The sequence below is a fragment of the Phyllopteryx taeniolatus genome, unplaced genomic scaffold (genome assembly GCF_024500385.1).
Source record: "Phyllopteryx taeniolatus isolate TA_2022b unplaced genomic scaffold, UOR_Ptae_1.2 contig_53, whole genome shotgun sequence".
NCBI classification, from domain to species: domain Eukaryota; kingdom Metazoa; phylum Chordata; class Actinopteri; order Syngnathiformes; family Syngnathidae; genus Phyllopteryx; species Phyllopteryx taeniolatus.
This window is the reverse complement of record NW_026903481.1, coordinates 56134-80915: the sequence shown is the minus strand read 5'-3', so window position 1 is coordinate 80915 and position 24782 is coordinate 56134. Positions and strand designations below refer to the sequence as shown.

The window sequence follows — 24782 nt, the reverse complement described above, 5'->3', positions numbered from 1 at the left end:
CCCATGCAACTGGGCAGGTTCCGTCTCTCCCCTGAGGAATGTCAACGGCGGCTGAGGGAAGGGCGGTGCTTCTACTGCGGTCAGTTGGGTCATTCCGTGAGCAACTGTCACGTCAAAGTTGCCGGTGCCGGTAGCAAGGGCACGGGAGAGGTGAGTCTGAATTTCATTAAGGAAGACCCTACACGGGTTCTTCCTAGAGTGACACTATGCTCTCCTATCAAGAAATTCATACACCTGTATTAATTGACTCTGGTTCTGACGCAAACTAACTCAACTCCATCCTCGTTAGACGTATGCACCTTAGAACCTTTGAAATAAAACGCCACCGCAACACCTATGCTGCAGATGGCAGTTTTATGGGCAAGATCACTCACCGCACCCAAACACTCACATTGACATTTCCTGATTCTCACTCGGAACGCATTAGTTTTCATATTTTTGACACCATGAATCATGACCTTATCTTAGGGAACCCATGGTTGAAATTACATAACCCCCACATTGACTGGTCCTCTGGGCAGGTTATATCATGGGGCAGCAATTGCAGCCCGGAACTGTTTCAAGCCGCCATGTGATGTTCAGGGCTATGTTTCTAAGGACAATCCACAGACCCCATCTGGGGATCCTGATTTATCTCAAGTGCCCCACCTGTTACCAGGATATTAAAGACGTTTTTTCCAAGTCCAAGGCCAAATCCCTTCCACCCCACAGACCTTATGACTGTGCTGTTGACTTGCTGCCTGGAACCACACCCCCACGAGGGAGGTTGTTCTCTCTTTCAGGGCCGGAACACAAGGCCATGAAGGAGTACGTGGAAGAATAACTGGCAGCCGGGATCATTCGCCCATCTTCATCCCCTGCGGGAGCAGGATTTTTCTTTGTGGACAAGAAAGACAAGACCCTGCGACCCTGTATCGATTACCGGGGTCTCAACGAGATCACGGTAAAAAACTGGTACCCTCTTCCTCTCATCTCCACCGCCTTTGAGTTCCTGGAGGGAGCCAAGATTTTCACCAAACTGGACTTAAGAAATGCATATCATCGAGTCAGGATAAGAGAGGGGGATGAATGGAAAACAGCATTCAACACACCAACGGGACATTATGAATATTTGGTAATGCCTTTTGGGCTTACTAACGCTCCAGCTGTTTTCCAAAACCTTGTCAATGATGTCCTGCGTGACATGTTGAAAGATTATGTTTTTGTTTATTTGGATGACATTTTGATATTCTCCCCGGATGAGGAGACTCACATTATTCATGTCCGCTCTGTTTTGCAGCAGTTACTGCAGAATCAACTATATGTCAAGGCTGAGAAATGTGAGTTCCACAAGGCGTCCGTTTCTTTTCTGGGTTTCGTCCTGGCTCAAGGTGAAGTTAAAATGGACCCTTGCAAAGTCGATGCAGTTATTAATTGGCCTACTCCCACGTCACGCAAAGATGTACAAAGGTTCTTAGGGTTCGCAAACTTTTACAGAAAATTCATCAGAAATTTCAGTTCTATAGCCTCTCCTTTGCATGATCTTACCTCGCCACACAAACCTTTTGTATGGAACCCACTTTGTCAGGCAGCTTTTAAAAAACTTAAGTCGAGCTTTACCTCCGCTCCCATCCTTACTTTGCCAGATCTCAAACTGCAGTTTGTGGTAGAAGTCGATGTGTCTGATGCCGGAATAGAAGCAGTGCTCTCCCAGAAATCTCTCAAGGATGATAAATTACATCCTTGTGCTTTTCTCTCCAAAAAACTGACCCCAGCTGAGAAAAATTATGACATTGGTGACCGTGAACTGCTGGCAGTCAAGGTGGCTTTGATGGAGTGGAGGCACTGGCTAGAGGGGGCACAGACTCCGTTTTTAGTATGGACAGATCACAAGAACCTTGAGTATATTAAAACTGCTAAAAGATTAAATGCGAGGCAGGCTAGATGGGCTCTGTTCTTCACTAGATTTAATTTCACGTTATCCTACCGACCTGGTTCTAAAAATGGTAAGCCAGATGCTCTGTCACGTATTTTCTCCGAAGAGAATTCTTTGTCCGACCCTAAGACTATTTTGCCCAAGTCATGTTTCATTTCCGCTTTTGTTTGGGACATTGAAACTGCGGTTAAAGGGGCTCTGAAAAACACTCTAAGCCCTGAAGAGTGCCGTGAAAACAGGCTTTATGTGGTTCCGACCTTAAGGGGAAGAGTCATCCACTGGGCTCACACGAACCGAACTGTATGTCACCCAGGCATTGCCAAGACGCAATCAGTGGTCGAACAGCGCTTTTGGTGGCCTAATGTTAGGAGGGATGTTATCGATTACGTCAATGCTTGCCAGGTATGTGCTGCGAACAAGCCCTCTCGTCAACGTCCTTCTGGGGAGTTGCGACCCCTGCCAATACCACAACGTCCTTGGTCAGACATTTCCGTAGACTTTGTGACAGGATTACCGGCCTCTAAAGGCAATACCACAATTCTTACAGTTGTTGACAGGTTTTCTAAGATGGCACACTTCATTGCACTTCCAAAACTCCCCTCAGCTAAAGACACTGCCGAGCTGATGATTAATCAGGTTTTCAAGTTCCATGGTTTCCCCAAGAATGTGATGTCTGATAGGGGTCCCCAATTCATTTCGCAATTTTGGAAGGAGTTTTGCAATCTCAAAGGTGCTACTGTCAGTCTGTCATCTGGGTTTCATCCTGAAACCAACGGCCAAACCGAGAGGCTGAACCAGGACCTGGAGACTGTGCTCCGATGTCTCGCTTTACAGGAGCTGCGATCCTGGTCTCAGAAACTGGTTTGGGTCAAATTCTCCCACAATTCCCTCCCCTCTGCGTCCACTGGTCTATCGCCTTTTCACGTTGTGCATGGTTACCAAACATCTCTGTTTCCTGCCATAGCCCCACAGTCCACAGTTCGAGCTGCAATAACCTTGGTGAGACGCTGCAGGAGGACCTGGGAGCGTGCCCGCCAGATGCTGCTGCGCCAGGGACGGTCCTACAAAGCCGCTGCCGACCGTCGGAGGACACCGGCCCCGAACAACAAAGTGGGTCAGCGAGTTTGGCTCTCGACCAAACATATTCCACTCCGGGTGGAGTCCAAGAAGCTCGATCCCAGGTTCGTTGGGCCCTTCCCCATCACAAAGATCATCAACCCTGTCACCGTGAAGCTGAGGCTCCCAAGGTCAATGCGGGTCCACCCTGCTTTTCACCTCAGCCTACTCAAGCCAGCCCGGGAGTCCCCTCTGGTCCCGCCTTCCAGGCCCCCTCCTCCCCCCGGTTTGTGGATGGGGGCCCTGTCTTCTCTGTGAAGCGGCTGTTGTTGTCTCGTCGGAGGGGGAGGGGGTTTCAATATCTGGTGGACTGGGAGGGCTATGGGCCTGAGGAACGTTCATGGGTACCATCTGCGTTTATCATGGATGATAACGGCCTGGGGCCGGCCGTTATGGGGGGGGGCGGGTACTGTCATGTGTGTGTGTTCCGGGTTTTGTCTTCCCCCCTGTTTCACACACACCTGCTCCTGTGAGCATCTTCACCACCTGTGCCTCGTTCACCCTAATTATCTATTGTATTCAACCTTGTGTCTCATTCCCTCTCGTCGCCAGTTCGTTGTACCTTGTCGTCACGTTCCAGCATTCCTTGTTTCCACGTCACAGACTCACAGTAAGACTTGACCCTGTTCCGATTATCGACCTTGCCTCTTTGCCTCATGTTTTTGGATACTGTTGCCTTTCTTGGATTGCCTGCCTGTGGACCGACCTATGCCCGTCTATTAAACCTCTCTTTTTGGAAACTGTCCATTTGTTTTGGAGTCTTGCATTTTTGGGTCCTATCCTCTGTTCCGTTCATGAATGGGGTGCTGGAGAGGAGGGTCCGTCGGGAAGTCGAATCTCAGGTTCAGGAGGAGCAGTGTGGTTTTCGTCCTGGCCGTGGAACAGTGGACAAGCTCTACACCCTCGGCAGGGTCCTCGAGGGTGCATGGGAGTTCCCCCAACAAGTCTACATGTGTTCTGTGGACTTGGAGAAGCCGTTCGACCGTGTCCTTCGGGAAGTCATGTGGGGGGTGCTTCGGGAGTATGGGGTACCGAACCCCCTGATACGGGCTGTCGGGTCCCTGTACGACCGGAGTCAGAGTTTTATCCACATATCCGGCAGTAAGTCGGACTCGTTTCCGGTGAGGGTTGGACTCCGCCAAGGCTGCCCTTGAATCACCGATTCTGTTCATAACTTTTATGGACCGAATTTCAAGGCGCAGCCGAGGCATAGAAGGGGTCCGGTATTATCATTGCATCTCTGCTTTTTGCAGATGATGTGGTTCTGTTGGCTTCATCAAGCCGTGATCTCCAACTCTCACTGGAGCAGTTCGCAGTGGAGTGTGAAGCGGCTGGAATGAGAATCAGCACCTCCAAATCTGAGACCATGGTCCTCAGTCAGAAAAGGGTGGCGTGCCCTCTCCGGGTCGGAGATGAGATCCTGCCCCAAGTGGAGGAGTTCAAGTATCTTGGGGTCTTGTTCACGAGTGAGGGGAGAATGGAACGGGAGATCGACAAGTGGATCGGTGCAGCGTCTACAGTGATGCGGACATTGTATCGGTCCGTTGTGGTAAATAAGGAGCTAAGCCGAAAGGCGAAGCTCTCGATTTACCGGTCGATATACGTTCCTACCCTCACCTATGGTCAAGAGCTGTGGTTTGTGACTGAAAGAACAACATCCCGGATACAAGGGGCCAAAATGAGTTTCCTCCGCAGGGTGTCCAGGCTCTCCATTAGAAATAGGGCGAGAAGCTCGGTCATCCGGGACTGATCTCAGAGTAGAGCCGCTGCTCCTCCACATTGAGACGAGCCAGATGAGGTGGCCGGGGAATCTGATTCGGATGCCTCCCGGACGCCTCCCCGGTGAGGTGTTCCGGGCACGTCCCACCGGGAGGAGACCCCGGGGACGACCCAGGATACGCCGGAGAGACTACGTCTTTCGGCTGGCCTGTGAACGCCTCGGGATGCCCACGGAAGAGCTGGATGAAGTGGCTGGGGTGAGGGAAGCCTGGGCGTCCCTGCTAAAGCTACTGCCCCCGCAACCCGACCTCGGATAAGCGGTAGAAAATGGATGGATGGATGATGGCATTCATTCTACAGTGGTGAACTGTTGTCACCCGCACGTTCCAATGTTGCAAAGTCACGACCCACTTTAATATAAATTGAATATATTTTTTAAACAGCCTCTGAAAACATGGACAGTATATTATATTTTTAAATGCAGTTTCAAATGGGTTTGCTGTACCGCTAAAGTCATATTGCCTGCCATGACGTCCACCAGCCAGACTGGGTTGCTCTGTGTATTAGTTTACAGAGAACAAGGAATTAACATTCCTTGTCACTTTTCTCCTATGCTCCATGTCCAAACTTAATACGCCTCCGTACAATACTGAAAGTCAGAATAACAGACAGACCCCAGAGTTGAAAGTCACTTGTTTACCTTCTGTTCACTGCATTAAATATAGTTCAAGTCTTTGGATTGATGGCTCAATTGATATTTATTTTGACCAAAGTGTGGGGGTGCACTGTTCCTGGAGGTACTGCAATACCAGGTCAATGCATGGAGTGGACAGAGCAAGCCCCTATTCCATCTCCCAGCTCCAAAAATCAATTTAATATTTGGTGCCCAAATAAGGAACGTATCAGATATTAAACTGATAAGAACAGATACGACACTTGATCTTAGCCAAAAGGCCGAGAAGCGATGCCAGCATAATGCCAGAAAAGATGACCTCATTCTCCAGCCTACAAGCCAAAGTTATAGTGGCACATATCGACATGATAATCACAGATGAGTCACATATGGACACGGCAAACAACAATTATGAAACGAATGTCAACTGTGTTGTTTTTCAACGTTTATATTGAAAGAATGTTGTCAGATGCTCGTGTTCCTTGATCACGTGGTCCACGTCGTTCCAAAAGAATGCGGACATTAACGCATATTCTTAAGCCGTGTATTAAGACCGAAGAAAATAATGAGTTATTTGGAATACAAATCGGTTGTTGGTATAATGTTGTGGCCACGAGCTGAATAGCTGTTTGCTCAACATTTTGAAATGAACACACATTTTGAAATCAATGGCTCTGCCTCGGTCCAATACTTCCAGTTTCCTGCTTTGGGAACTGACAGTAGGACTCTAGCGCCATCGTCGCAGAGGAGGCGAATTACACCCCTTCCGCTAATTTAGTTACACAACGTTGCTGTTCCTCATGTCGTAAGCCTTAATAATCGAATAAAAACATGCCAGAAACGTCAAAATCCTTGAATATTTTCCATTAAACATTTCAACGTATACCCCAAAACAGTAAGCATGCCCTGCCCAAGAATTAATGCAAAAAACGACAGAGTGAAAGCAAAACCAACCACTTGTGAAGTACTTAACTATAATCAGCCATTATTATTTTACAACACACAACAATAGAAAAAGAAAATCCATATTCGTAAACAAATTTAGTTTGGTTGTCATATATAGTATGTAGTATAGTATAATAGTCTTAATGAAATGTATGGTCACGAGTAGGCCCCGTGTTTCGCAATTAGCTTTACCTATTGATGTGAAGTGACATATCCAATTTTGCTTTCTTAAAATCTTATGACTGGTCACTCAAAGGAGATTGACAACTTAGAGGAGTCTGTATTAACATTTTTTTTCAGTTGTTGATGGCGAAAATGCAATTTTGTCATCGAATTTGTTCATTTTACCTAACTTGACCGCTTGTATTCCAAAGTGATGCTTAGGTCACCTGGGAGATCTCAGCTTTCTTACGTAAAGGCGAAATAAGTGTTGCTATTGGACAATGACTTCCTTATAAAACGCTAAAAAGATGTATTTTTTGTGATTATTCATTGTTAATGAATTCATATTAAAATGTGCAAGTGGACATAATGTCAGAGAGCACTGAAGACTTTACCATTCAGAAATAAGTTACAAATTGCCCTGCGATTGGCTGGCAACCAGTTCAGGGTGTACCCCGCCTCCTGCCCGACGATAGCTGGGATAGGCTCCAGCATTCCCGCGCTACTTAAAGAGCTGATGTAATATTCTGTTGGCAGTAACAATGAAATTGCTCAAAAGGGAAAAGAAAGTGATCTGTTCTTATCAGTTTAATATACGATACGTCTCCTATCCGAGGACCATATATTAAATAGATTTTTGGAACTGGGAGATGGAATCGGGGCTTTCTCCGTCCACTCCACGCATCGACCTGGTATTGCAGTACCTCCAGGAACGGTGCACCCCCACAACTTGGTCAAAGTAATGAAATGCTTAACCTTGCACACCCAACAATCATATGACATGAAATGGAGAATGTAGTGTAAAACCAATGAATCTCATTTCGGGGGTTGGTCGCTCTCGGGATTCAACGGGTCGCAGACAACTATCAAAAACTTACGTGCATTGTTATTCTGATTTTCGGTACAGTACGCAGGCGTATTAAGTTCCCACATGGAGCATAGTTGAAAAGTGACAAGGAATGTTGCTTCCTTGTTCTCTCGGTAAACAAATACAGAGCAGCCCAATCTGGCTGGTGGACGTCTTGGCAGGCAATATGACTTTGGCGGTACAGCAAACTCATCTGAAAGGGCATTTACAAATATAATATACTGTACATGTACAAGTAAGTCGCGACTTTGCAACATTAGGAACATGCTCAGTTTATTGCTCAGTGACTGTTTTTTTTTGTCAATGTCTTTTATGTCTCAAAGTGTTCTCTGTCAATTGACTGTCTGTTGTCGTACGAGAGCGGCTCTAACTACCGGAGAAAAATTCCTTGTGTGTTTTTTGGACATACTTGGCAAATAAAGATGATTCTGATTCTGATTCAAGACCCCGACCGGAGCATCCACCAACATCCCCCAGACTCACGGCTGTGGTGTCCTTGAGCAAGACAGTGATACCCCAAATTGCTCCCATGGCGTTTCAGTTCCCCCCTGCTCCAGTGTGTTCCACTAACAAGTTTGTGTGTTCACTGTGATGGGTAAAATGCAGAGAACAAATTTTGTGCATGTTCATGACAATTAAGGTGATTCTTCTTCTTCTTTGCTTAATTTCCTCACTATTTGTAAAAAAAAATTCTGAATGTCTTCAGTGCTCTCTCTTTGACATTATGTGCACTTGCACATTTTAATATGAATTAATTAACAATGAAGACTCACAAAATATATATATTTTTTAAATAATTTAATAAGGAAGTCATTGTCCAATAGAAACACTCATTTAGCCCTTACATAAGAACACTGAGATGTCCCAGGTGACCTAAACATCACTTTTGAAAACGAGTGGTCAAGTTAGGTTAGCTTAACAAATTAGATGATAAAATTGCATTTTCGCCATCAACGACTGAAAGAAATTTTTAATACGGAAGAAAGACTCCTGTAAGTTGTCAACCTCCGAGTGACTCGTCAGAAGATTTTAAGGATGCTAAATTGGATATGATGTCACTTCACATCAATAGGTAAAGCTAATTGTGAAACACGGGGCCGACTCGTGACCATACATTTCCTTAAGATTATTATACTTAAGTATTATAACCAAACTACATTTGTTTACTTTTTGTATGTTTTCAGTAATAATGGTTAAAAATAGTTAAATATTTCACGAGTGGTTGGTTTTGCTTTCACTCTGTCGTTTTTTTTTGCATGAATTCTTGTGCAGAGCATGCTTACTGTTTTTGGATATAAGTTGAAATGTTTAATGGCAAATATTCATATATTTTGACGTTTCTGGCATGTCTTTAATCGATTATTAACACTTATCACATGACAAATTTGAACGTTGTGTAACCAAATTAGTGGAAGGGGTGTAATTCGCCTCCTCTGCGACGATGGCGCTAGAGTCCTACTGTCAGTTAGCAAAGAAAGAAACAGGAAGTAGTTGAGCGTTCGTAAAAATTAGAGCTCTTTTATAAATGTCTACTGTAATGGACATGAGGATGATTTGATAGTGTTAGCTCATAGCTAAATAGCTTTCAAGTTCTTTGTTTACATTCCATTTTCTGCCCCAAAACACAGTTCTTTGTGGGGTTATAAACATGCTGAATGTATTCTCTGAATAAAATAATGATAGATAGATAGATAGATAGATAGATAGATAGATAGATAGATAGATAGATAGATAGATAGATAGATAGATAGATAGATAGATAGATAGATAGATAGATAGATAGATAGATAGATAGATAGATAAGGTTATAACTATTTATTTCAACCTCTTTAATTGTGACACTATTGTATGAGGCAAAAGTGAGGCAAATTTTGTACCAAAGAATGGAAGAAAATTCAGTTCTGGAATTGTCAGATGAAGAAAATGCAAACAATGAGCTTGCTTAGGCTGGAGAAGAGCGAAAGCTCAGAAGAAGAGGCAGGAGACTCATCAGATGATCTGACAGAAACACATGAACAAGAAAAGCGTCGTCCTCTGTGGGCCAAGACCAGCACGTATGATAACTCGATAGATGGATACTTAAGATAAGTAATAGTAAGTAATAAGATAAGTAATAATAAGCCAAAAAATTACAAGGAACAGGTTCTTCAGGTTGAGAAACTCACTGAAGATTGTCAATAACCTGGATGTAACAGAGGAAAGACATTATTTGGAGAGTCAGGCCTCTTCTGGACAGAGTAAGGCGAGGCTGCCTTAGCTTCCCGAAACCAGGAAAAGTCTGCATCGATGAGCAAATGATCCCTTTCACAGGCCGCTGTCCCATCAGACAATTTGTTCCATGTAAGCCATACCCTACAGGCTTAAAGGTATTTGTCCTTGCTTCTCCTGATGTTCTGATGTTGGACCGTATATCAAGGGAAGAATACATTTGCTGGTCAAAGGTTGAGAATTGGGGCAGTGGCAGTACTACGCATGGTTGAAACTGTTCCCACAGGAGGTCCGTTGTACTTCGACCGCTACTTCATGTAAATTAACCACATGGATGAATTGCTGACCAAGGGCCTTCCGGCAATTGAGACCATAACAAAAAACGTGTCCCAAAGCCATGTCGGTTGACTGATGACAAAAAATTGAAAAGAGAAGGGACGGGATCATCAGTGATGATAGTCAGGAGAAGTCCAGAGTTGGCAATAACAAATTGGTTTGACAACAAGCCAGTTTTGATGGCTTCTACTGCACACGGGAAAAATCCTGAAGATGTCTGCATCAGATGGTCGAACAAAGACAAAGACCAGATCCAGGTCCAGGTGAGAAGACAAGGAGGGTCATCAGGGAGTACAGTGACAACATGGGTGGTGTGGACCTCTGTGACCGAATGCTGAGCTTTTATCGCATGGCAAGCAGAACCAAGAAATGGACCACGCGTGTGATTACTTATTTCTTTGATGTTGCCATCACAAATTCCTGGATCCAGTACAAGTCTGACATCAAAGTGCTTAACCAAGCCGAAAAAAAACTGAACAGTTCCTGGACTTGAAACTGCATCAGGCAAATGACCTGCTGAACTACCTAGATCCTGACAATGCTGACAAGAGGATAGAGGAGCGTGAGGTAAGTGAAGAAGAGAATTCCACAATGAGAATCATCGTTAAGAAAATATGGGGCCAGGTACTTGCCAGAAATGGAAGACTGCAACCATGCAGAGAGGTGCCGAAACCAAGGTTGCAAGGGCAAAACATACATGCGATGCATCAGTTGCAAGATGTTCCTCTGCCTTCCAAAGAAAAGAAACTTACGAGTTAGAACGTAGACCAGAATATTAATACTAACAATTAAATGAGATAAAAACAACAACGAGATGATCAGCTTTGTTTGTCTGAGGTAATGAAATAATATCCTGTAACACCTATTTTATGAATCCATTTGTAGAATCTCGACAATGTTCAAACACAAATTTTCTCTCCCTATGTCACAAATGAGCTGTTTTATTTATGTCTCATATTTCTTCCAATGCATCATTCCGTTCTCCTGTTTCCTCTTGTTGACTTTGGTGCTTAGCCATTTTAACCAACGTAGTGTTTAACCCACAGTGTCCAAATCGTAATCTCGATGTCATTGTTTCACATCTGATTTGCACTTGCTTTTCTCATCCCTCCAACGTAGAGCGGAAAGTGTTGCGATCGTCGTGTGAAAATGTGTGCAAGGACAGCAGAGTACGAGGAGGAAATTTGTGGCCCAAAAGAGGAGAAGGAGCCACGTCAACGACTGGACGCTGCGTTCAATCTGCAGCCTCGAATTGTGCTTTAAAGTTGCATTCATACGTTCAACGACTCCTTTCGTTCACTCCTAGTTCAATTACAGCCCATCCAGCCACTAGTTCCCCATTGTTTTTCCTGTAACAACAATCATCCATAAACAACTTTCTCCCTTCCTTCAACAGTTCCGACAATAAATCTGAACGACATGCTTTGTCTTTTCTAGCCTTCTCCTCACACCAATGCATTCCTTCAGTTACACCGTCAGCCATGTTAGTATTGACAGGTGTAAACTGATTCTGCGGTTGTTCTAACAATGATAATTTTTTTATTTTTTGCTTGTTTGAAAAGGTAAATAGTCGTGAGTTGATGAAAGCGGTTGTGGAGTGTGTGGTGTCTACGCAGAGCGGGTGCATAAGCACCACATGTGCGCATTTTTCGATAAGAGCCGCAGCTGCTGCTGCATACCTCTCGCAGTCAGATGCACGTGCTACTATTGGTTCTAACAAAACACTCGTGTGTCGTAGCACCTTTCTTTCGCCCCGTACTAGTTGGGACAATACAGCAGCGGTAGTATGAGTTTTGTTAGAGATGTCCAAATGAAACGGTAGTTTATAGTTAGGAAGTGCCAAAGCAATGGCTTGACTTAATTCTTGTTTAATTTGTATGAAGAGTTCTTTCTCATCCTGTGTCCAATTGAGTTTAGCCGACAGATTTCTTAATCCTTCTCGTTTAAGTGCCAATGAAATGTGAGGCGCGGAAAATGGCATTTTAAACCAATGCAATAAGTCCGATGTCAGGTGAACCACTGCCGCAACACCCTCTCGTCCCACCACTATTCTATCAGTTGGTAAAATACCATGAGTGTCTGATAGTTTTTCAAAAATTCTTATTGATAAATCAAATCATGTTCTCAAGGTACAATGTGGAGGGTCAGGGGGTGGCACGAATGGCCCCAAGGACACAATCCACGTCTTCCACTCCGCAAATGCCTGCAGCACGCTGTTATTTGACACATCGAGCAGTCCCCAATAGATGTCAACAACAGGAGTCACAGTTTTTTGTTGGACACATGCCAGCACATGTGTACGCAGGTCTCCTTTGGCCGGCAGCATGGTTCCATCTGGAAACACAATGTCAAGTCCGTGAACTACACAAACAATGGCAGCATTATATTTTTGTAAAATGTCTCTTTGGCTCATTTCTCCTGCCTTGTCCTGTTGTTTCACTGCGTCCTCTGGGCAGCAGGTTGGGACAACAGTTGGCAGTGTGTCCCTCTTGTCCACAGGTGTAACAACTGTAGTCACTCTGTGCTTCAGCAGGGCCTCGACAGACACGTGCGACGTGTCCAGTTTTTCCACATGCAAAGAATCTTATGGAGTTCGCGCCGCGGGAGTGACCCCTGAAACCTCCTCTGACCCCCCTCTCGTCTGCTGCTGTAGTAGCAAAGTGGCCCACGTCGGGTCCTGCGACAGTAGTTGAGGTGCCATGACAGGTAGTGCCTGTTTTTTTTTTTGATACATTTTCTCTGGCAGCGCCTCGTTGGAGTTTGAGCAAGGTTTTCTGCATTTGTTCTATCTCACTGTTTTCAGAAGTCTTTTTGTCTGTCCATCTTTTCATAAAGTGAAGTCCTGTTAGTTCTGGGACTCAGGAAGCAAAGGCTCAGTCTTTCTGATTTGTCCTTCTTCCTCTTTTTTATCAAACCACTTACTTATTTTCTCTCTTTCCTTTCTCTGTTTCTTCTCCCCTAAATACCTTAGTCCCGTATAGTGTAACAGTAACTTTGTGAATTGCCAACTATTCCATCCTTTTCCCCCTTCGTGACCTGAATCTCCCAATGCTGATTTTAAATCTACATTCTGTGTACCTTCCTAAAGGCTTCCTGTGAACAAATGTTGAAAATTCGCTCTCATGCTTAAACACTTGGAGCAATAATGTCCAATGTTTTTGTAATGTGCATATCAAACAAGCTAATGATTGATTGAAATAGACTGTGAGGAAACTTTGACTCTTTAGGGTAAAATGGAAAATATGTGATCCAGAATAAAATCGATGTATATTTTGCAATGTAATGTATTATGTAACTATATCACACTGTACAGTTTCTCCTCTATGTATTTGTATTTGCTTTTATTTTGCTTTGTTTTACTGTTGTCTGCTCCCAGGTCAGCCTTGGAAACTAGAATCTGTTCTCAGCTGTCTGTATAAATAAAGTTATATTCAAATAAAAATAATACTGGATACCTTTCAAAAAGAGATAGTAACGTAAGGAGCTTCATGGGGCCAGGCACTTGCCAGAAATGGAAGACTGCAACCATGCAGAGAGGTGCCTAAACCAAGGTTTCAAGGGCAAAACATACATGTGATGCATAAGTTGCAAGATGTTCCTCTGCCTTACAAAGAAGAGAAACTGCTTCCTGGAGTACCATAACTAAGAACTTATTCATGAAGAAAAGAGGAAGCTGAGGAGAAGCAAACACATTGAAACCTGTGCTCCTTAGGCCTCCTGACTTGAAAGGACAAACATGTTAAAGCTCAAGTCTGTATGATATAATAGCCTTTTTGTTTCACAGTTGAACAGAAACACAGGCCAAATGTGCTGTTTTTTTAAAAAAAAGATTGATATTTTTGATTTCATTTCAGCCTGTTATAATTTTGTTGTGTTATGGTAAAATCGTTCTGCTGTCAACTACAGTAGACATGCTATAAAATCAAAATTAAAAATGTTTTTTTTTAAATCTCTAAATTGTGAGTTGTTGTTTTTGCTCCAAGGAGTCAGGAAATCAAAATATAAATAAATTGAAAGATACTTTTTTTCCTTGATTCTCAGGAGGATATAGCGCATTTCATACACAAGCTAACTTAATGTGCTTTACATGACTAAAAGCATTTGAAAACAGGAACAAAACAGCTTATAAACATTTAAGCCATGTTAAATTACCCACAACTCCATCACTATGGAATACAGAGTGTTCATTTTCATTAACCAATGATCAGGGAAAAGCGCGAACGCAGTCCCCCACTACCAGAAATTATGCAGTCGAGATTCCCACATTTGGGGAATTCGCAGGGGTCAGTACAACCAGAGTGCAATGGTTGAGCCTCACCCTGGGTGAACCACCTTCTTGATCATGGTGTCTCCTCTGCCAGGTAAGTATGAGTTGGACTGGGCACGAGCACACAAGTCATTCACGCGCACGCTATCTCAAGCGACGGTGTCATCATGAGCATGTGAACAACCACACCCACAACGGAACATACGCTAGATGAAACGCTACTGTGTGCTAATACATGAAGAAATATGCTTCTTATTTGAGAATTTCAGTTTAAATTGAGACAGTAAATTGATACCCATAATGCACAGCGGCATCGAGAGACGATAAAATAACTTGAAAGTTGGGTCATTCACACCCAGAAACATATGAACCACCCATTCGGGGTACACCCTGAACTGGTTGCCAGCCAATCGCAGGGCACATGCAAACAAACAACCATTCGCACTCACATTCACACCACCGTGCTGCCATGATTTAACTAATTAAAGAAAATCGAAAACTGTAAACATAATTGGACTTGAAGAAAATAATGCATTCGTCCAGTCGAATGTCACACACTGATAACACTTTCGGGTACAACAGTTTGATGTGCGTATCAAAACGCTACTGCCACCTACTAATAAATTCTTTTGTTTAAAAATAGCCTCTGAAAACAGTATATTATATTTGTAAATGCCGTTTCAGATGAGTTTGCTGTACCACCAAAGGCATTTTGCTTGCCATGACATCCACCAGCCAGGCAGGTCTGTACTGTAGTTGTTTACAGAGAAAACTCGCGGCTCGAGAACAAGGAAGCAACATTTCTTGTCACTTTTCAACTATGCTCCACGTGGGAAACTAATACGCCACTGTACTGCACCCAAAATGGAAATAACAACACAACATACTGTATAGACTATTAACTTGCTTACCATCGAGTGCATTATGCAATTTCAAAGCATATGACTGAGAGATACACACTTGTTTCAACCATTTAGTGGGGGTGCACCGCTCCTGGAGGTACTGCAATATCAGGTCAATGCGTGGAGTGGACAGAGCAAGCCCCAATTCCATCTCCCAGTTCCAAAAATCAATTTAATATATGGTCCCCAAATAGGGGACATATCAGATATTAAACTGATAAGAACAGATACTACACTTGATCTTAGCCAAAAGGCCGAGAAGCGATGCCAACATAACGCCAGAAAAGACGACCTCATTCTCCAGCCTACAAGCCAAAGTTATGGTGGCACATATCACAGATAAGTGACATATGGACACGCCAAACAACAATTATGAAACGAATGTCAACTGTGTTGTTTTTCAACGTTTATATCGAAATAATGTTGTCAGATGCCCGTGTTCCTTGGTCACGTGGTCCACGTCAATCCAATAGAATGCGGAGATTAACGCATATATGTATATGCCGTGTATTAAGTCTTAAACATCCATCCATCCATCCATTTTCTGAGCCGCTTCTCCTCACTCGGGTCGCGGGCGTGCTGGAGCCTATCCCAGCTGTCATCGGGCAGGAGGCGAGGTACACCCTGAACTGGTTGCCAGCCAATCGCAGGGAACATAGGAACAAACAACCATTCGCACTCACAGTCATGCCTACGGGCAATTTAGAGTCTCCAATTCATGCATGTTTTTGGGATGTGGGAGGAAACCGGAGTGCCCGGAGAAAACCCACGCAGGCACGGGGAGAACATGCAAACTCCACACAGGCGGGGACGGGGATTGAACCCCGCACCTCAGAACTGTGAGGCTGACGCTCTAACCAGTCGGCCACCGTGCCGCTAAGTCTTAAACAACAAAAGAAATAATTAGTTATTTGTAATAACAATCGGTTGCTGGTATTATGTTGTGACCACAAGCTGAATAGCTGTTTGCTCAACATTTTGATGAAAAAACATCAATGGCCCTGCCTCGCTGAACTACTTCCTGTTTCCTGCTTCAGGAAGTGGTTCAGAATTTGGAACGATGGGTGACCCTTCGACACAGCAATAGAGACCCTGCCAAGCAGCTCCGTGAAAATTTGGGTTTATGGTTTGTCATTCTCCAAACGTGTGTTGACAAACACATTACACAAGCTGCCATCGTGGTACATCTCAATAAATTATAATAGTATCAAAAGCTTAATTTAGTGAAGTATTTCAATTCAAAAAGTGAAACTCATATTATAGAGATGCACCACACACACTGAAATATTTCATTTTTTTATCCATGAATAATTTGAGGATTGTAGCTTAAAGCTAATGATAGCTCCAAATTCACCACCTCTAGAATCTAGAAAATAATTGAATTTTTTTTAATGTAGAATTTAGGGAGGAATTTGCCCTCTGAAAAGTATTTTAACAAGTGTTTAAAGAATCTCTATGTATGAGTACTGAAATCAATTGAGTTTTCCATTTTTTTATTTATTTACCTGTATATGATTACTACCATTACCAGTTACACAGACAGAGTAAGTTGAAACAATATTTTATAATTTCATGTCGACACAATATTTGATCAAACATTTTTTTGCCATTCATAAGTCATTTCCAAGAGCCACAACAAACGCCATATTGCAACGCATCACACAATACGTGGCCGAAGATACAGTTGCCTGTGATTATACACATAGCCAGCAGGTGGTTTCGTGTGCACATGAAGCATCAAGACATGGACCATGACTCGAACCAATGACCGAAGCGTTACGATGTTATGAAGCTTAATCTCGTCATTACTAACTTGTTCTACTACTCAGGGCAAACCAATGTATGCTAGAAATTAGATCATACTGCAATACCATAGCGTCATATGATGCACACTACAGCCTTTACAATGAGCAACATCCTCATTATTTTCAACCAACGATCAGGGGAGAGCACGAACGCAGTCCCCCACTACCAGGAATTATGCAGTCGAGATTCCCACATTTGGGGAATTCGCAGGGGTCAGCACAATCTGAGTTCAATGGCTTAGACTCACCCTCGGTGAACCACCTTCTTGATCATGGTGTCTCTTCTACCAGGTAAGTATGAATTGGACTCGGCGCAAGCACGCAAGTCATTCACCCGCACGCTATGTCAAGCGACGGTGTCATCATGAGCATGTGAACAACCATACACACAACGGGCAAGCCGGAACATACGCTAGATGAAACGCTACTGTGTGCTAAGACATGAACAAATATGCTTCCTATTTGAGAATTTCAGTTTAAATTGAGACAGTAAATGGATACCAATAATGCACAGCGGCGTCGAGAGAGGATAAAATACGTTGAAAGTGAGGTCATTAACACCCAGAAACATATAAACCTCCCTCCATCCATCCATTGTCTTTACCGCTTCTCCTCACGAGGGTCGGGGGCTGCTCGAGCCTATCCCAGCTATCTTCGGGCGGGAGGCGGGATACACCCTGAACCGGTCGGCAGCCAAACGCAGGGCTCATAGAAACAAACAATCATTCCCACTCACATTCAAGTCTACGGGAAATTTAGAGTCCACCCATTCGGGTTTAAGAGAAATGATTGGACTAATTAAAAACCATTGAAAGTAAACATCATTAGAAGTAGTTCTTGACAAAAATAATGCATTCGTCTCGTCGAATGTCAGACACTAAAAAGACTTCCGGTTCCAACAGTTGGCTGCGCATCTCAAATTGCTACTGCCACCTACTCAGAGCTATTGCGCATTACAAACTTGGTGACGTTTTAGACAAAAAGCATTAATTCTACCTCCCATGGGCTCACCTACTGTGGGAGGGGCCATAGGCGTCGGGTGCAATGCGAGCTGGGCGGTGGCCGAAGGCAGGGACCTTGGCGATCCGACCCCCGGCTACAGTAGCTGACTCTAGGGTACGTGGAATGTCGGTCCGACGTGGCAGGCCCAAACGTATTGTGATAGTCTGCTGGGTACGTCTGGCAGAAACCTCTGTCAGAAGGAGTTTCAATTCCCACCTCCGACAGAACTTTGCTCATGTCCCGGGCTAGGCGGGGGACATCGAGGCCGAGCGGACCATGTTCCGCACCTCCATTGCTGAGGCGGTCGACCGGAGCTGTGGCCGTAAGGCGGTCGGTGCCTGTCGTCGCAATCCCCGAACCCGTTGGTGAGGGATGCCGTCAAGCTGAAGAAGGAGTCCTATCGGGCCTTTTTGGCCTGTGGGACTCCTGAGGCAGCTGATGGTGACCGGCTGGCCAAGCGGAATGCAGCTTTGGTGGTCGCTGAAGCAAAAACTCCGGTATGGGAGGAGTTCGGTGAGGCCATGGAGAAAGATCTCCGGACGGCTTCGAGGAAATTCTGGTCCGGCGTTCCTAAAGGCTCTGGATGTTGTGGGGGTGCCCTGGTTGACACACCTCTGCAAGATCGCGTGGACATCGGGTACAGCGCCTCTGGATTGGTAGACTGGGGTGATGGTCCCCCTTTTTAAGAAGGGGGACCCGAGGGTGTGTTCCAACAAGAGGGGGATCACACTCCTCAGCCTCCGTGGTAAGGTCTATTCAGGGGTGCTGGAGAGGAGGGTCTGTCGGGAAGTCGAATCTCAGGTTCAGGAGGAGCAGTGTGGTTTTCGTCCTGGCCGTGGAACAGTGGACCAGCTCTACACCCTCGGAAGGGTCCTCGAGGGTGCATGGGAGTTCGCCCAACAAGTCTTATTGTGTTCTGTGGACTTGGAGAAGCCGTTCGACCGTGTCCCTCGGGGAGTCCTGTTGGGGGTGCTTCGTGAGTATGGGGTACCGAACCCCCTGATATGGACTGTCGGGTCGCTGTACGACCGTAGTCAGAGTTTGATCCGCATATCCGGCAGTAAGTCGGACTCGTTTCCGCTGAGGGTTGGACTCCACCAAGTCTGCCATTTGTCACCGATTCTGCTCATAACTTTTATGGACCGAATTTCAAGGTCTTGTTCACGGAATGGAACAGGAGATTGACAGGCGGATCGGTGTTGCGTCTACAGTGATGCGGACTTTGTATCGGTCCATTGTGGTAAAGAAGAAGCTAAGACGAAAGGCGAAGCTCTCGATTTACCGGTCGATTTACGTTCCTACCCTCACCTATGGTCAAGAGCTGTGGGTCGTGACCGAAAGAACAAGATCCCGGATACAAGCGGCCGAAATGAGTTTCCTCCGCAGGGTGTCCGGGCTCTCCCTTAGAGATAGGGCGAGAAGCTCGGTCATTCGGGAGGATCTCAGAGGAGAGCCACTGCTCCTCCACATTGAGAGGAGCCGGATGAGGTGGCCACGGATTCTGATACGGATGCCTCCCGGACGCCTCCCCGGTGAGGTGTTACGGGCACGTCCCACCGGGAGAAGACACCGGACACTACGTCTTTTGGCTGGCCTGGGAACACCTCGGGATCCCCCCGGAAGAGCAGGATGAAGTGGCTGGGGAGAGGCATACAACATTCCTTGTCACTTTTCTCCTATGCTCCATACACCTCTGTACAGTAATGAAAGTGAGAGTAACAGACAAACCCCAGATTGAGCATCACTTGTTTACCTTCGGTTCAGTGCATGAAATATAGTTCAAATCATTGACTTGATTGCTCAATTGACATTCATTTTGACCAAGTTGTGGGGGTGCACCGCTCCTGGAGATACTGCAATACCAGGTCAATGCGTGGAGTGGAGAGAGCAAGCCCCTATTCCATCTCCCAGTCCCCAAATAGGGGACATATCAGATAATAAACTGATAAGAACAGATACTACACTTGATCTTAGCCAAAAGGCCGAGAAGCGATGCCAACACAACCCCAGAAAAGATGACCTCATTCTCCAGCCTACAAGCCAAAGTTATGGTGGCACATATCACAGGCCCCGCCTGTGTGGAGTTTGCATGTTTTCCCCGTGCCTGCATGGGTTTTCTCCGGGCACTCCGGTTTCCTCCCACATCCCAAAAACATGCATTAATTGGAGACTCTAAATTGCCCGTAGGTGTGACTGTGAGTGTGAATGGGTGTTTGTTTCTATGTGCCCTGCGATTGGCTGGCAACCAGTTCAGGGTGTACCTCGCCTCCTCCCCGATGACAGCTGGGATAGGCTCCAGCACGCCCGCGACCCTGGTGAGGAGAAGCGGCTCAGAAAATGGATGGATGGATAATATATATATAATATATATATATAATATAATAATATAATAATGCTATGGTATAATATATAATGTTGTGGCCACAAGCTGAATAGCTGTTTGCTTAACATTTTCATGAAAAAACATCAATGACTCTGCCTCGCTCAACCACTTCCTGTTTCTTTCTTTGCTAACTGACAGTAGGACTCTTGCGCCATCGTCGCAGAGGAGGCGAATTACACCCCTTCCACTAATTTGGTTACACAACATTCAAATTTGTGATAAGTGTTAATAATCGATTAAAGACATGCCAGAAATTTAATTCATGTATTCAGGACCTAAACCATTTAGTGATTTATAGACCAGTAACAGAACTTTAAAATCTATTCTACAGCTGACTGGGAGCCAGTGGAAATACTTTAGAATTGGAGTAATATGCTCATGCTAATATGATAATTATGAAGACTAGACACGTAAGCTCGCTGTAACAGCCCGGCGAACCAACGTGCCTACTTAGTGGCCATATTGGGGAGGTTGACGTTCCCATTTTTAGCTTTTTCTTCAATAATAACAATAATAATAATAACAGATCAAACCTATTGCGCTTTTCAAGACACTCAAAGACGCTTAACACTGATTAGATAACAATAACATTAAGGTGGGTAAACAGGAAGCACAGGTGCTGGTGTCAGCGATGCTGTCCACCGCGGTGGATGCAGAAAAGTCACACCGGGTGGCGAGAGCCTAGCTGGACGTCAGGGGACGCGGAAGGATGGTCGCTAGCTGAACTCGATGAACGCATGTTCACGAGTCACGACCGAAGCGGGTGTTCAGGAGGTTTCTGAGAGAGACATAGGTAGGTCATAATTTAGCCTTTTTGTTTTTGTAAATAAATAATGTCCCCGCCTTTCCCAGTTTACAATACATGACAACAACAACAACAACATAGTCCTTCGGTGAATGTGTTGGGTGAATGTGATCTTCGGGGATGGATCATTAACTGAATAAGAAAGCACTTGAATGAATGTGAAAAAGAACTGAATGTGAACAAATGTTTTTGAAGAAGAGCTTTGAATGATTCAGTACACTCAAACACTGATCCCTATTAGTAACATAGTACCATGCTTACTGTCTTCTTTTTTGTTAACCAATGATCAGGGGAGAGCGCTAACGCAGTCCCCCACTACCAGAAATTACGCAGGCGAGATTCCCACATCTGGGGAATTTGCAAGGGTCAATACAATCGGAGTGCAATGGCTGAGCCTCACCCTGTGTGAACCACCTTTCTTGATCATGGTGTCTACCCTGCAAGGTAAGTATGAGTGGGACTTCTTATTTGAGAATTTCAGTTTAAATTGAGACAGTAAATGGATACCCATAATGCACAGCGGCATCGAGACGTGATAAAATAACTTGAAAGTGGGGTCATTCACACCCAGAAACATAGAAACCACCCATTCGCGGTACAACCTGAACTGGCTGCCAGCCAATCGCAGGGCACATACAAACAAACAACCATTCACACTCACATTCACACCACCGTGCTGGCATGATTTAAGTAATTAAAGAAAATCTAAAAAATGTAAACATAATTAGAGGACTTGAAGAAAATAATGCATTCGTCTCGTCGAATGTCACACACTGATAACACTTTTGGGTACAACAGTTTGATGTGCATCTCAAAACGCTACTGCCACCTACTGTGACCTATTATGCATGACAACCTTGGCTCATAGTCAAGCAGGCGTGGTCTTAACAGTGGTTGTCAACTGTCACCCGCATGTTTCTAATGTTGTAAAGCCGGCAGCTGTGAACCAATGGTTAAGATCATCGCCTGCCACCGTTGGGGACCTAGATTCAAAACCCCGACTGGACCATCCGCCAACATCCCCCGGACTCACAGCTGTGGTGTCCTTGAGCAAGAGACTGATACCCCGAAATGCTCCACGGGCGCTTCAGTTCCCCCGTCCTCTTGTGTGTTCCACTAACATGTGTATGTGTTCACTGTGATGGGTTAAATGCAGAGAACAAATTTTGTGTGCATGCATGCATGTTCATCACAATAAAAGATGAAATTGAGACAGGAAATGGTTACATAATCGAGAGACAATCAAATAAGTTGAAAGTGAGGTCATTCACACCCAGAAACAAATAAACCACCCATTCGGGTTTAAGAGAGACCAATGATTTGACTAATTAAAGAAAATCGAATGTAAACATAATTGGAAGTAGTTCTTGACGAAATAACGCATTCATCTTATCCATCCATCCATTTTCTGAACAGCTTCTCCTCACTAGGGTCGCGGGCGTGCTGGAGCCTTTTCCAGCTAACATCGGGCAGGAGGCGGCGTACACCCTGAACCGGTTGCCAGCCAATCGCAGGGCACAGACAAACAAACAACCATTCACACTCACATTCACACCTACGGGCAATTTAGTCGTCAATTAACCGAGCATGCATGTTTTTGGGATGTGGGAGGAAACCGGAGTGCCTGGAGAAAACCCACGCAGGCACAGGGAGAACATGCAAACTCCACACAGGCGGGGCCGGGGATTGAACCCGGGTCCTCAGAACTGTGAGGCTGACGCTCTAACCAGTCGAGCCACCGTGCCACAGAATAATAATAATAATAATAATAATAATAATAATAATAAGAAGAAGAAGAAGAAGAAGAAGAAGAAGAAGAAGAAGAAGAAGAAGAAGAAGAAGAAGAAGAAGAATAAGAATAATAAGAATAATAATAATAATGCTATTTAATTCTGCACGCACATGCAAACATAAAGGAACGTAAACAACAATTTTCTACGCACAAATGAGGTATCAAAAGTTGCGTCTCGGCCACTCTTTCGTCAGACCTTTAATCAGATGATTTGGAGTGTTTGGAAAACAATTCAGTAAATATTTTGAAAACGGAAGGTTAAAAAGACACACAAAGACGCCGTCCGGAAGTCGTTCTCCATGGCCTCACCAAACTCCTCCCATGTCCGGGTTTTTGCCTCAGCGACCACCAAAGCCGCATTCCGCTTGGCCAGCCGGTACCCATCAGCTGCCTCACACAGTCCAAAAAGACCTGACAGGACTCCTTCAGCTTGACGGCATCCCTCACTGCTGGTTTCCACCAACGGGTTCGGGGATTGCCGCCACGACAGGCACCGTCTACCTTAGGGCCACAGCTCCGGTCGGCTGCCTCGGCAATAGAGGCGCTGAACATGGGCCACTCGGACTCAATTTCCCCCGCCTCCCCCAGGACGTGGGTGAAGTTCTGTCGGAGGTGGGAGTTGAAACTCCTTCTGACAGGGGATTACCAGCACACATTACCAGCACACCCTCACAATACGTAATTCTCTTTCATGTCGAACTGACATCTGCCCCCAACATCGAAGCAAACACACCACCCAATGGGAATCAGATTGCAGCTCCGCCCCTCTTTTGACCCCAGTGTACAAGAAATGCGGCAGCATTTCCGATGACACGACCACAAAGTCGATCATCGAACTGCGGCCTTAGGTTGTCCTGGTGTCAAGTGCTCATCTGGAAACCCTTATGTGTGAAGATGGTGTTCATTATTGACAGTCTGTGACGAGCACATTATTCCTATAAGTAAGCATGACTCGCGCTTAGATCGGGTAGGGGTGAGGAGGCTTTCGCCTTTATCACGCCCTTCCGAGTCACATTGTCACTCGCCATGTGAGCACTGAATTCCCCCTCAGCAGAGGCGCACTCAAAAAAAGGAAATGAATGCCTGAAGGGACACATTGTCTTTATACACTGTCAGGAATGGGATTCGACCCCACGCCTCCATAAAGACTGCAACCTGAACGAAGCACCTTGGACCGCTCGGCCATCCTGACAGTAGTACGTTTCGCTGTTTAGAAGGAACAAAGGGTCCGGGTCTTTATTCACCCCAGGCGGTCTGGCCAATGCAGCTTGACTGTTTTGTGTATATTCAGGTCTGTTTGAGGTAAATGAGTACAAACTCCTTCTGCTTGCAAAACACACATTTTCCCCTTCGGGTACTGGACGACCGAGGACAGGAACCAAGTGTTTGTTGGTCACATCTTGTCAGAAGTGGGTCATATGCAAAGAATTTGCGAACGAAGTTCACCAACTTGGCGCGCTGGGCCATCCTCACAAATATTCCTTGTGTTGTTTCGTGGCAGTGTAGGGCAGAAACAATGATACCACCCTAGTTGTACCAATTTTTGTTGGACTGGAAAGCCAAGGAGAGGAAACAGACAGTTTTTGTCAGTCTAATCACACAAGAAGCAGAATGTCAACCCGCATACCCGTAGATATTGCAACCTGAATGGAGTTGCTTGGACTGCTCAGCCACTCCGACAGACTTCGATTGTGTTGTTTTTCATTGCATTATAGTTTTCTGATGTTTATATGCATGCCAGTGCCTCTGACTTACTGACTCAATACGCATCTGAAATGTAGGAATCCAAGTCAAGAGCAGGAGAATGAAGACAAAGTCTGTTGACAGAACATGGGCCACTCGTACTTAATGTCCCCTGCTTCCCCCGGGACATGGACAAAGTTT

At 45.0% G+C, this 24782-nt stretch overlaps 5 non-coding genes and 2 pseudogenes across 5 annotated transcripts; 1 reads left to right on the top strand and 6 right to left on the bottom strand.

Moving 5' to 3' along the window:
• Positions 1-5525: 5525 nt before the first annotated feature.
• On the bottom strand, positions 5526-5716 carry LOC133473824 (U2 spliceosomal RNA). The gene has a single exon (XR_009787256.1). It is a non-coding gene; the product is annotated as a U2 spliceosomal RNA (small nuclear RNA).
• Positions 5717-7077: 1361 nt separating this feature from the next.
• On the top strand, positions 7078-7256 carry LOC133473820 (U2 spliceosomal RNA; annotated as a pseudogene).
• A 6891-nt stretch (positions 7257-14147) lies between these two features.
• Positions 14148-14311, bottom strand: LOC133473818 (U1 spliceosomal RNA). The gene has a single exon (XR_009787251.1). It is a non-coding gene; the product is annotated as a U1 spliceosomal RNA (small nuclear RNA).
• Positions 14312-15186: 875 nt separating this feature from the next.
• On the bottom strand, positions 15187-15377 carry LOC133473823 (U2 spliceosomal RNA). The gene has a single exon (XR_009787255.1). It is a non-coding gene; the product is annotated as a U2 spliceosomal RNA (small nuclear RNA).
• Positions 15378-17051: 1674 nt separating this feature from the next.
• LOC133473821 (U1 spliceosomal RNA) lies at positions 17052-17215 on the bottom strand. Its single transcript, XR_009787253.1, has one exon. It is a non-coding gene; the product is annotated as a U1 spliceosomal RNA (small nuclear RNA).
• A 2531-nt stretch (positions 17216-19746) lies between these two features.
• On the bottom strand, positions 19747-19912 carry LOC133473819 (U2 spliceosomal RNA; annotated as a pseudogene).
• A 1481-nt stretch (positions 19913-21393) lies between these two features.
• Positions 21394-21558, bottom strand: LOC133473822 (U1 spliceosomal RNA). Its single transcript, XR_009787254.1, has one exon. It is a non-coding gene; the product is annotated as a U1 spliceosomal RNA (small nuclear RNA).
• Positions 21559-24782: the final 3224 nt, after the last annotated feature.